Consider the following 11,907-nt stretch of genomic DNA (forward strand, 5'->3'; position numbering starts at 1 on the left):
AATGATAAACTACAAATTTACCCTAAATTACTAAAATATCGATATTTTAATGTGAGAATCGATTCTAGAACATAAATGACTGGTATCGGAGGAATCGATATTTCAGGATCGATCTGCACATCACTACAGAACGCAGTCTTCAGCGATCTCTATGTGAACACTGTGATACATCTGACCTTCAGTCCGAAGCAGAAACCCAAACCAGTCTTAAATGAAAGCACAAGTAAAACTTTTTTTACTCACAAACATATCTTTGATTGTTAAGAATTTATGATCTTGGTGGTGCTTGCATACTGCAATATCACCACATAATATAGTCCAAAAGGTGGAAGTTTGTAAACTTTTTAAAAAATGCAAAGCCGTGTACACTTGTGCACTTCAAAAATTCCTTGTATACTATACAGTGGGGCAAAAAAGTATTTAGTCAGCCACCGATTGTGCAAGTTCCCCCACCTAAAATGATGACAGAGGTCAGTAATTTGCACCAGAGGTACACTTCAACTGTGAGAGACAGAATGTGAAAAAAAAAATCTATGAATCCACATGGTAGGATTTGTAAAGAATTTATTCGTAAATCAGGGTGGAAAATAAGTATTTGGTCAATAACAAAAATACAACTCAATACTTTGTAACATAACCTTTGTTGGCAATAACAGAGGTCAAACGTTTACTATAGGTCTTTACCAGGTTTGCACACACAGTAGCTGGTATTTTGGCCCATTCCTCCATGCAGATCTTCTCGAGAGCAGTGATGTTTTGGGGCTGTCGCCGAGCAACACGGACTTTCAACTCCCGCCACAGATTTTCTATGGGGTTGAGGTCTGGAGACTGGCTAGGCCACTCCAGGACTTTCAAATGCTTCTTACGGAGCCACTCCTTTGTTGCCCGGGCGGTGTGTTTTGGATCATTGTCATGTTGGAAGACCCAGCCTCGTTTCATCTTCAAAGTTCTCACTGATGGAAGGAGGTTTTGGCTCAAAATCTCACGATACATGGCCCCATTCATTCTGTCCTTAACACGGATCAGTCGTCCTGTCCCCTTGGCAGAAAAACAGCCCCATAGCATGATGTTTCCACCCCCATGCTTCACAGTAGGTATGGTGTTCTTGGGATGCAACTCAGTATTCTTCTTCCTCCAAACACGACGAGTTGAGTTTATACCAAAAAGTTCTACTTTGGTTTCATCTGCCCACATGACATTCTCCCAATCCTCTGCTGTATCATCCATGTGCTCTCTGGCAAACTTCAGACGGGCCTGGACATGCACTGGCTTCAGCAGCGGAACACGTCTGGCACTGCGGGATTTGATTCCCTGCCGTTGTAGTGTGTTACTGATGGTGACCTTTGTTACTTTGGTCCCAGCTCTCTGCAGGTCATTCACCAGGTCCCCCCATGTGGTTCTGGGATCTTTGCTCACCGTTCTCATGATCATTTTGACCCCACGGGATGAGATCTTGCGTGGAGCCCTAGATCGAGGGAGATTATCAGTGGTCTTGTATGTCTTCCATTTTCTGATGATTGCTCCCACAGTTGATTTTTTCACACCAAGCTGCTTGCCTATTGTAGATTCACTCTTCCCAGTCTGGTGCAGGTCTACAATACTTTTCCTGCTGTCCTTCGAAAGCTCTTTGGTCTTGGCCATGGCGGAGTTTGGAGTCTGACTGTTTGAGGCTGTGGACAGGTGTCTTTTATACAGATGATGAGTTCAAACAGGTGCCATTCATACAGGTAACGAGTGGGGGACAGAAAAGCTTCTTACAGAAGACGTTACAGGTCTGTGAGAGCCAGAGATTTTCCTTGTTTGAGGTGACCAAATACTTATTTTCCACCCTAATTTACGAATAAATTCTTTACAAATCCTACCATGTGAATTCATGGATTTTTTTTTCACATTCTGTCTCTCACAGTTGAAGTGTACCTCTGGTGCAAATTACTGACCTCTGTCATCATTTTAGGTGGGGGAACTTGCACAATCGGTGGCTGACTAAATACTTTTTTGCCCCACTGTACACACATTTCAAAAAGCACTTTGAAAGCACTTATATTTAGGTATATTTATAATTCTTATAATCATAGTCTGTCAGTCATCCATCTCAACACACTGTAAAAATTTGTTGAATTATAAAATACTAAAATATTGTAAAATAAATAAAACTGTAAAGTACTGGTAGCTGTTTTTGCCAGAACATCGCTGTACTTTTTACAGGTAGTGAGTGAACACATTTATAAGATATTATGGCAGCTTTTTTGTCAACTGTAATTCGGTTTAGATTCCCCTCACCAGCTTTCCACACCTGGAGCTGGTTTGGAGGCAATCAGGCGTGGAAGACTTAAGACTTACCTGGAAATCCCCTCGGCTCATCACTCTGGCTCTAGCCCACCTTCCAGACTCCTGGATAATTCACTGTCTCGTTTGGAAATCTCTCAGTGCTTCATCTGCCTGCCCTCCTGCCACCACCACTCCTCGAACCTTTGGAACTCAGGTCAGCCCTATTGTACCATTCTGCTAACCCGGATTCACATCACCTCTTCTCAGAGCTCATCTCTCTCCACCTGCAAGTAAGCAGTCAGTTTAGTTATATTCACTTCCATTCATCCATCTTCTTCCACTTACCCGGTGCCGGGTCGCGGCAGCAGCAGCCCAAGCAGAGAAGCTCAGACCTCCCTCTCCCTGGTCACCTCCTCTAGCTTGTCCAGGGGAACACCAAGGCGTTCCCAGGCCAGCCAAGACATAATCTCTTCAGCGTGTCTCCTCCCGGTGGGACATGCCCGGAGCACCTCACCCAGGAGGTGTCTTAAATGTGTATGCAAGTGCTTGTGTGTTTACTTCATGCAATTGATGATAGAAACATGTCATTTAGTTTTCCCTAAAGCCTGATTTTCAAGTCATACAAAGAATAAACCAAAGTATTTGCAGTACAATGTATTTCTATTCCCTTTTGTTGGATATTCATTTGTTAGTTCTTGTAACTGCTAAAAGTGTTTACTAGTTTTTGCCTGTCACGTATATTTGTTATACCATGTGAAATTCCAAGATTTTCAAACTTGCCTTGTAATAGTGGTCTCACAGAGTCTCTGGAATCTACAGAAAAGAAATCACAACAAGATGACATTCAGGAGTATAAACTGGTGTTTTGAAGATAAGAATACAATGACATTGTGATTCAGCTTTAAAAGTATTTTAAAAGCATACCATCTATAGGGAAGACATCGACATCAGACTCTGCATGCTGGGGAGATCGCAAAGCTGTGTCGGTTTGTGGGTTGTGCCGGAGTGGCGAAAGGTGCTGGAAGCTGGGTGGGGCATTATGATGGTTGCTATCAGTGGGCTGGGGGGCAGACTGCGGAGTGGTGAGGGCTGTTTAGAAAAAGATAATTTATTGAAAGAATACAGACAACTTGTCAAAAAAGTTTCCTTGTATCAGACACAGATATGTACACAGACACTAGAAATTATTTTATTACCTGGTATTTTCACTCGAGGGGCCTGGGGAAACCGTTATTTTGTAGGTTGCTCATCCTCGGAGTCCATATATGTGTACAGGGGATTTGGTCTAAAGAAATGAAATTAAAAACGGTCTTAAGTAATTGTAAATGTGCTTTTGGCATAATTTTTCCTAAAATTACAGTTGGATTTCTAACAACACAGGAAACAGAGACGTGCAAGAAGGTACAGTGGGGCAAAAAAGTATTTAGTCAGCCACCGATTGTGCAAGTTCCCCCACCTAAAATGATGACAGAGGTCAGTAATTTGCACCAGAGGTACACTTCAACTGTGAGAGACAGAATGTGAAAAAAAAATCCATGAATTCACATGGTAGGATTTGTAAAGAATTTATTCGTAAATTAGGGTGGAAAATAAGTATTTGGTCACCTCAAACAAGGAAAATCTCTGGCTCTCACAGACCTGTAACGTCTTCTGTAAGAAGCTTTTCTGTCCCCCACTCGTTACCTGTATGAATGGCACCTGTTTGAACTCATCATCTGTATAAAAGACACCTGTCCACAGCCTCAAACAGTCAGACTCCAAACTCCGCCATGGCCAAGACCAAAGAGCTTTCGAAGGACAGCAGGAAAAGTATTGTAGACCTGCACCAGACTGGGAAGAGTGAATCTACAATAGGCAAGCAGCTTGGTGTGAAAAAATCAACTGTGGGAGCAATCATCAGAAAATGGAAGACATACAAGACCACTGATAATCTCCCTCGATCTAGGGCTCCACGCAAGATCTCATCCCGTGGGGTCAAAATGATCATGAGAACGGTGAGCAAAGATCCCAGAACCACATGGGGGGACCTGGTGAATGACCTGCAGAGAGCTGGGACCAAAGTAACAAAGGTCACCATCAGTAACACACTACAACGGCAGGGAATCAAATCCCGCAGTGCCAGACGTGTTCCGCTGCTGAAGCCAGTGCATGTCCAGGCCCGTCTGAAGTTTGCCAGAGAGCACATGGATGATACAGCAGAGGATTGGGAGAATGTCATGTGGGCAGATGAAACCAAAGTAGAACTTTTTGGTATAAACTCAACTCGTCGTGTTTGGAGGAAGAAGAATACTGAGTTGCATCCCAAGAACACCATACCTACTGTGAAGCATGGGGGTGGAAACATCATGCTATGGGGCTGTTTTTCTGCCAAGGGGACAGGACGACTGATCCGTGTTAAGGACAGAATGAATGGGGCCATGTATCGTGAGATTTTGAGCCAAAACCTCCTTCCATCAGTGAGAACTTTGAAGATGAAACGAGGCTGGGTCTTCCAACATGACAATGATCCAAAACACACCGCCCGGGCAACAAAGGAGTGGCTCCGTAAGAAGCATTTGAAAGTCCTGGAGTGGCCTAGCCAGTCTCCAGACCTCAACCCCATAGAAAATCTGTGGCGGGAGTTGAAAGTCCGTGTTGCTCGGCGACAGCCCCAAAACATCACTGCTCTCGAGAAGATCTGCATGGAGGAATGGGCCAAAATACCAGCTACTGTGTGTGCAAACCTGGTAAAGACCTATAGTAAACGTTTGACCTCTGTTATTGCCAACAAAGGTTATGTTACAAAGTATTGAGTTGTATTTTTGTTATTGACCAAATACTTATTTTCCACCCTGATTTACGAATAAATTCTTTACAAATCCTACCATGTGGATTCATAGATTTTTTTTTTCACATTCTGTCTCTCACAGTTGAAGTGTACCTCTGGTGCAAATTACTGACCTCTGTCATCATTTTAGGTGGGGGAACTTGCACAATCGGTGGCTGACTAAATACTTTTTTGCCCCACTGTATGTCTGTATGAACGATGCTTGTAGTACGAAACTCTTTGGGTGCTCAGGTCGAGCAGAACAGCACTTTGAATATACCTGTCCAGTTCAGTCCTGACTGAGGACACCTCTGTGTTTGCCATAGAAAGACTGAATACTTTTTGGGGAAATGCAATAATTACTGTGTGTTTTAGAGCATTTTTACCTCCATGTGGAAGAATTTTTCTCACATTGAAAAGTAACTCAATGAGTCACTGAAGCAAAGAATTTCAATAAGCCAAGATGAGGCTCTCAGAAAATATCAAGATAATGAGAAATTTAAATAAGAGAGAAGACTGTAAGAATGTGAGGGTGCAGAAGAGAATCACATTTCCATTAACACCAAGGTCATTTATCCAGCCCCACTCCTCAGCTGCATTCAGAGGGAAACAGCAAATCTCATTTTCTGTGGTTCTCATAAGTGGCGGATCAACCACACTCACTTATCATTCTCTTATGTGCTGTCTGCTCTGTTTTTCATTCTTCTCTGCTTTGTTTTTACTAGTTGCAATGGTCATTGGCGGGGAGTTAATTAGGACACCAGAAGCTGTTGAGCTTTTTCATGCAGTTGTAGTCTTATACAAATAATCCAGTCAGCCCTCTAGTCATGTATATATCCAAGTATCCAACTTGCACATGCTGTTTATTATATGTGAATGAAATGTTTAAAAAATAACTACCGATTTACTGTAATTAAAACCTGCCAATGTAGCGATTTTCATCAAAACCAAAAGGCAATGTATGCTATGGTTTTCAGAATGATCAGTGTGGGTGGCCATTGTGTTTCTGAAATAAGCAACATCTTTGCTTAAAAAACATTTTTTTGGGTTGGCATCTATCATTAAGCATGATACACACACACACCCAGTAACACAGTATAGTCCTGTGCAGTTGTATTGTGGACGTATAGCACATAGCACCTTCATTTTTAAACACACATTGTGAAAGCTTTAGGGTTTAAAACAATGATCATCTCAGTGAAATCCATTCTGTATGTGTTTGGACCCGTTGTTGTGGTTGTTGTTGAGTCTGAGGCCTGACATTTTTTCGTCTGAGACTGAGACCTGATATTTTTTCTTCTGAGACTGAGACCTGACAACTTTTTTCCTGAGACCTGACGATGTCCTAAAATGTACACCGTACTCCGGTCTCAGTCCGCCTGCACCCACCCCTGGCCCTGGTCACTTGGTCGTTTTAGTGTTGATGATGTTCACGTCTCGGATAGCCTCGGTTAGGGCAATTCCGCTTCCAGTGTCCATGCTTACCACAGGAAAAGCAGGCATCTGGGTCTCCTCCCTGCTGCTGTCGTTGTTGATCATGTCCTCGATCACGTCTTCCTCCCCGGCCTCGGTAGCGCCAGCTGCCTTTACAGTGGAAGCCACCCCACGGGTTCACTGCAGCCTTGTACAGCGTTAAGGCTGCATTGTGGAGGTCGGCGCTCTGTTTTTCCTCTTTCTTGCTTTTCCTTTCGTCAAGGTGGTTCTGAGCATGGCGGGCATGGCGTCGTAGTTCCGTTAGCCGAGGTTCATTTTCCCTCCCCACTTGCAAACACCTTACTTTGGCTGCCACATCTGATCTTAGTCCCCGTAAAATATGGCCGCAGAGATGGTGCTCACATGTGGAGGCGGTGACGCCTGTCATGTCGTCCTTCGGTATTCCACCATTAGCTTCAAATACATTTATCATACGATGTATGAAATAATCCACAGATTCGTCCTGGGTTTGCTTGTAAGTCTGACAATATCCATAGTTTTCTTCATGCTCGTAGGTCAGGTGTCTTACCCCCAGCGTAGGGTCAGGCAAATGTGGTGATATTTTCCTCACGTTACATGGTTCCAGCTTGCCTGCTGCTGCGCGTCCAATTTCTTGACCCGTGGGACAATACCCAGGCTGATCCGTGGCAAAGGGCAGGACATAATATCCATTAGCCCGCGGCGCGCTCCATGTGTGGCTAAGTGCTTGGAGGGCCCCTCTCGGCCGTCTGCCCGGTTTGAGTGTCACTTCTAACGCTTCCTCTTGGCGGAGCTGCCACTCTCCAGCCGCTGAACTGGCGCTGCCGTCTATTGGCGGTGTGTTGTGTGGTGCAGAGCAGGATCGGGAGGGAAAGGAGTCCAGGTCGGCATCGGCTTTCAGGCCCTGCAAAACAGCCTGTACTAGGGCACAAGGAGAAGCACAAACAGTGCGTGAACAGGGAAATGATGTTTTGTTCTCCATGTTATACAGAGGCGGAAGAGGCGCTGAGGCAGATTCTGCATCAGCCTCCCTTCCATGCACTTCTCTAGGCAACTCTTTCAGGGCTGCTTTCTTTTCCCTCCTTTCTGCTTCCATCATCCACATTTTCAAACATTCCTTCTCATCACTTACCCTACGCAAATCTACAGTGTTAACTTTCCCTTTCTTCAATAATTTTGCTTCCTCCTCCCGCAACTGTTTCGGAGAGGTACAGGTACACGTGTTATTGTCTAAAACTTTATAAGTCAACAGCTCATTTGTTCTAGCTAATGAGGTGTAATATTCATGTCGCAGAAGAGTTTTTTTTCTTTGTAAAAAGGTGTTTTAAGTTCACTAGCTTCAGGTCCCTTTTCAGAAAAGAATTATACAGTAAGAATTATACAAAAAGGCTTTTTTCAGAGAACACAGAATGGGTTAACAACCCAGCAGTGGAGGATGATCAAGACTTGAAAGCTGGTGCTACTAATTCCTACAGCTGTTCCGGATTTCTTCCCCCTCTGTCTGCATAAAAGCAGTGTTGGAACACACTGTGGTACCATACCCTCGTGAGCATCAGTTGAACAGTATTGTACTGCAGAAAGTAGAGTGTTGCTATAAAAATGGCAAGAAAAAGGGCAATTGACAATGGAAGAGAGACAGACCATCATAAGACGTATAAATGTAGGTCTGTGCTACAGAGAGACTGCAAAGAAAGTTAAGGTGTCAGTGAGGACAGTTTCCTTCAAAGGCTCAGAAACAAACTGACAGGAAGAGGTCTGCAGACCCAAAGACACGACTGAACTGGAGTTTCTGAGAGTTAACAGGTGGCTCACAGGACAACAGCTTCAAGCAGCTTCATAGTGGTCGTAATGAGCAAGTCTCAGTTTCAGCTGTGAAGAGAAACTTCGAGCTGCAGGTTTGAGAGGATGCAGCAAGAAAGCCAGACGTCAGAATAAGACAATGAGGCTTGTCTGGACATTGAAACACCACCACTGGACTACTGAAGACTGGAAGAAGGTTTTATGGATGATGGGTCAACATTTGAAATCTTTGGTTCATCACGGAGGATCTTTGTACGCCGTGGAGTAGGTGAAAGGTTGGTTCCACAGTGTGTGGCATCAACTGTCAAATGCTGAGAGGAAATGTCTTTCAGTTGACAGTGGATTATAACCCTGCATTACAAAAAGTGGAAAAAGATGTATAAAATGTACACAAAAGCAGAATTTTAAAATGTACAATCATGAAAAAACTGCAATTAATGTCAATATTTTGCTTTAATATCTTTTTTTAAATTATAAATATATGCTTAGACTGAATTTGACGGTACACTCTAAAAACTATTGTTTAAGCTCAACAAAAAAAATTAACGCAACAGTTTCCATTACTCTTTTTGAGTTATGATAACTTGCGTTGAAATTAGATTGAACCAACAAACTATATTGAGTTACGGGAATTAAATTATCCTCCATAATCAAAGGTGATTTTAATTACCATTTACGTAATATTTGGTAGCTTAAAAACATATTTTTAAGTTGTTTACTCATAAAAATTATGTTCCTCCAATTACTTTTTCCACATTATTTGAAATGATTTTTAAGTGTTATGTAATTAATTACAGCAATTACAAAAACAATTTTTTAAAGTTCATTATTTAAAATATTAAGTTGCTGATTTTCATCATTATTATCATCATTTTAGCTTTCTCTTATTTTTTTTATTGTAATAGCTTTTAAGAAAGGAAGTCATTCAACATTTTTTTTATCAAATAACTTTTTTATTTAACAGTAGGCATTTCAACACTTTGTATTTAAAAAGTGAAAATAAACCAGAAATTTAGATTTATACCATCACAGCCAAGTTATAGAATATGCCTTTATGTATTTAACACCACAGAAACAAATGTGTTCAATTGGTAAAAAATCTACTTAGAAAACATTTTGTTGCAGTAATACTTCCATGCAAGTGTTCAGTAAATGTTAACTTTCAATGCCTACCAAACTTTACAAGATCTTGCATCCTTCTATTACACAATGCAGCAAACACCTTTAAGATCAATTTTACACATACAGGATTCAAAACAGTTAACAATTTTTGAAACAGAGTCAACATCTTTAACATAATGATGGTTCCATCAAGGTCAAGGAACAGCTTCTGAACAACTTCAAAAGTATATTTCAGATCCTTGCATTAGCTCAGATTGAGAGCATATATTATGCCCATGAGCAAAACACAGCACCTTGGGAAATTCTGGCCCTCCATGATTTTTGTTTCCTCCACCACAATGGTTGCAGTCTTTTGGTTAGATCCAGGGGTGTACCGGTCACTGATGATGGCAGTTTTCATCACCTGCCTTAAGTTCTTCGGTGTCCTTGTAAAGCAAATTTTAAAAAATAGGTTAGTGAATTATAGATTAGACTTTTATACTTACTGAATCTTAATGAATTCAGATGATCAATGGAACACACACACACACACACACACACAATGCTGAATTACTTACACCAAACTCCATGAAAAGGTCCTCGTCCTTCTCTCCAAGGAAAGTGATAAGGCAGCAGATGGCTACTTCTCTGCGTGTTTCAATTGTATTGTGCTATTTAAGAAAAAATAAAGTATGAGTATAAAATACATGGGTGACTGACAACAAAGTGCATTTCAAAGCTACCCAAAGTCTAAATAGTTGTCCTACCTCAAGAAGCATGTCCTTGATCTGCCTGATTCTCACTCCCTTAGCTCCTCCCCTTGATAAAATGACATCCATCAGTTTTGGGGTGCAATGGTCAAGTGTAGCCATTCAAGGCTTACAGTAGTTATTCTCTTGAACTCCTCCTTTATCTGTAGACCACACAAACAGAAGAATTAAACCTTGCAGACTATTAGCTATACTGCATTAATGAATGCTGTAATACATTATTTAAAGAGGATAGAAGTGATCTAAGGCTACCCCAAGTTTTGAGGGAACAAAAACAATCTTGGTGAAGACAAGGGAGACTTCCCCACCATAACCGTGGTGTAATCTCTAATGTTTTAGCAACCCTGTTTTTGCAGAGGTTTCGAATTTACACATTGTTCACTCCCAGCCCATTTTGTAAAAAATGTGTCCCAACTTAACAAAGCACTAATGACCCTAGATTATCACACTATACTAACTGCTTACATAAAGTCTTAATATTAAGTAGATTCACATAGCCTATGCCAGAATAATGCTATTGGAATGACATTAACAATATTTCACACAATCTGATTTTTTTTAAAAAAACAAAACAAAGATAGCTACAGCTCTTAAGATCAAGAACAATACTTACTTTAAGCTGTATCACAATACTAACCAAAATCATTTACAATGTAATATTATGTATAGGTCATGCAAGTTTTATAAAGACATAAAATAGGTGAGCCAGATGGAAAAAAGAAGCCTCTAGGTTATCCCTCTGACAAAACTATTCACAGTTTAAGGCTTCTAATTTTGGTAAAAAGAAAAACAAAATCAGCCTAAGATCGAAATTAGATTGCACTGTGTAGCAAAACTTTAACCAAGCTTTTCCTAGCCACAGTTGCACTCTCTAGCTGAAGACTTGTCAAATGAAACTTTATAAGTCTTATCCTCTGCTGTGCTAAAGTTTAGAATGGCTAGCATTAGCTACATGTGGTAGTGCAAAGTATTTCCTTATCTGTATGAGCATCACATCATACACAAATCCACTACAGGTGACTAGCACAAATGCTTTGCTTTGGTAGAACTGTTATTTGTTAATGAAATGTTACTTACCTTGAAATGTCTTTTACAAAAACTTGCACCATGCAACCCAACATGTGTGAATTTGCCCGGGCTAGTTAAGTCGGTAGGGGAGGGAATTTGAAATCAGAAGTTACAGTGGAAAAAAAATAAGTTATCTATTCAATTTCTTTAAGTAATTACAACTTGAATTTTATTTTGAACCCACTAACATTGGGATTTAATTTCAAATTACATATAAAATTAATTTAATGTAATTACCAACATTATTATTTCAACACAACCCAAAAAAATAAAGTTTGCAACTTAGAAGGTCTATCTTAATCAATAAATTAAAATTTTTATGTTGCAGCCATGGATTTAATGAAGTGGTGGTAAAAGGCCTGATGAATTACTTTTTAGAGTGTAGACACATGTTTCTTGTAAACACACTGTCATAAACCTAACCTGACACATTCACCCTGTGAAAGGAGACGCACATACACAACTGAGCTCTAGGGACTATACCCCAGTGTTGCCAGTGCTGCTGACTGGAAACAAGCCATGCCTCCTTTCCAGTACCTACATAAAGGAAGTTGGGGGGGAGAGAGCCGCCAAGACAAAAGTCAACCTTCACTCAGGCAACATGGTGTCATGGTCCTGGGTCGAGCGACCCAGTGTTTGAGT

General features: G+C 41.1%; 2 long non-coding RNA genes across 2 annotated transcripts; both read right to left on the minus strand.

The window, feature by feature from the left end:
• Positions 1-2,876: 2,876 nt before the first annotated feature.
• On the minus strand, positions 2,877-3,663 carry LOC120734722. Its single transcript, XR_005696085.1, has 3 exons — positions 3,465-3,663; positions 3,193-3,357; positions 2,877-3,081 (listed from the first exon to the last, which is right to left on the minus strand). It is a non-coding gene; the product is annotated as an uncharacterized LOC120734722 (long non-coding RNA).
• A 5,619-nt stretch (positions 3,664-9,282) lies between these two features.
• LOC120734735 lies at positions 9,283-10,733 on the minus strand. Its single transcript, XR_005696097.1, has 3 exons — positions 10,195-10,733; positions 10,006-10,098; positions 9,283-9,873 (listed from the first exon to the last, which is right to left on the minus strand). It is a non-coding gene; the product is annotated as an uncharacterized LOC120734735 (long non-coding RNA).
• Between the last annotated feature and the right edge of the window lie 1,174 nt (positions 10,734-11,907).

The sequence above is a fragment of the Simochromis diagramma genome, unplaced genomic scaffold (assembly GCF_900408965.1).
Source record: "Simochromis diagramma unplaced genomic scaffold, fSimDia1.1 OVJJ01000564.1, whole genome shotgun sequence".
NCBI lineage: Eukaryota > Metazoa > Chordata > Actinopteri > Cichliformes > Cichlidae > Simochromis > Simochromis diagramma.